The sequence below is a fragment of the Tenrec ecaudatus genome, unplaced genomic scaffold, assembly GCF_050624435.1.
Source record: "Tenrec ecaudatus isolate mTenEca1 unplaced genomic scaffold, mTenEca1.hap1 Scaffold_121, whole genome shotgun sequence".
NCBI lineage: Eukaryota > Metazoa > Chordata > Mammalia > Afrosoricida > Tenrecidae > Tenrec > Tenrec ecaudatus.
In genome coordinates this window covers 351,385-352,715 of record NW_027457771.1, presented here as the reverse complement: position 1 = coordinate 352,715, position 1,331 = coordinate 351,385, and positions in this window count along the sequence as shown.

The window sequence follows — 1,331 nt, the reverse complement described above, 5'->3', positions numbered from 1 at the left end:
CAGTTAGCAATGGTTTGTTTGGTGGTCTCACTTACGTAAAGATGATCAGGTGGTACAGGAGTATGTAGTGTCTGTCACTGTATAGGTATGACTACAGTCATAGAGGTGGCTAGGCCTGCGATTGCTGTCCACTGTCAGGTAGAACAGGAAGGGACAAAAAAAAATTGCCAACGAAGAAATAATTTTTGAAAAAGAAACCAGCAAGAGACAGCGGACAAACAAGAGCAAGTGAAAGGAATTTAATAACTAGAAGTGTGTGTGTGTGTGTGTGTGTGTCAAAAACCAAGGTAGAGAAAAATAAAAGAGAAGCTAATCAAAACATAAAAAAGGAAAGGAAGGGAACTGGAAAAGTAAATTAAAATGGAAAGAATAGAAGTAGAAGCAGAAATAAAGAAGAAAGCAGAGTGCAGAAGTGATTAAAATAAATAAAAGGAAGTGAAGGAAAAGGAAAAACAAAGAGAAAACTTGGGGTGAGGACCTTTTTGTATAGGTCACAGCCTCTAGGGGGTTGAATATTGATTCCAGATGGAGCTTGGCAGGCCTATCTGTTTTCTGTGGTCCACGTACCTGATCCAGTAGGGTGTTTTTACAGCTTAGGTGATAGCTGAGGGGAATCTTTCTGGTAGAGAAGCAGCTGGGTCAGAATGGCTAATCATGGGGGAACTTTCCACGTGTCCAAGAGCAGTGAGGGATCCAGCATTGTATTTTTTGCTAGTGCTATGAGGAGAATCTCAAGCATTTCTGGGCATGGGGGTGATAATCCATCTCTAGGCATGGGGATGTTAAACCATGAGGGCATACCTTTGTCTTCAAGCAGAAATGGACTTACAAGGATATCTCTGTCTGGTGTATGGGTGAAGGTAGGGGCTGGCAATTGTGATATCAGGAGGGTGTGGGAAACAAGTGAGAATCCTTTCTTAGTGCCAGCTACCAATGTGCCAGGCTTCTGTCTGGATGGAATGCGTCAGGCTAGCTGACAATTCACCTGTCTGTTCTTGCACCACTTTTGTTTCCCTTCATCTTCTAGATAGTTTTCAGTCCACTTTTCTATAATTTCTTCTGAAGCTCAAGGTTCCAAGATTACCTAGTTTTACTAGATCTCTTGTATCTTTGTTGTAAGTTGTCTGTATAGTTATTCATTATACCTGATGTCCTTAATTCATAAGTTCTTCTTTTTTTAAAAAAAATATATACTAGTTACACTCCTGGAAAATTCAGGGTTTATTAAAGTTGGGCAAAAAACCACTTCTGTGTTTACAAGTTTCTTATTGAATTTAATTTAAACTATACAATTCATTTAAGTAATTCTGATTAAATTACCAATAGCTTTA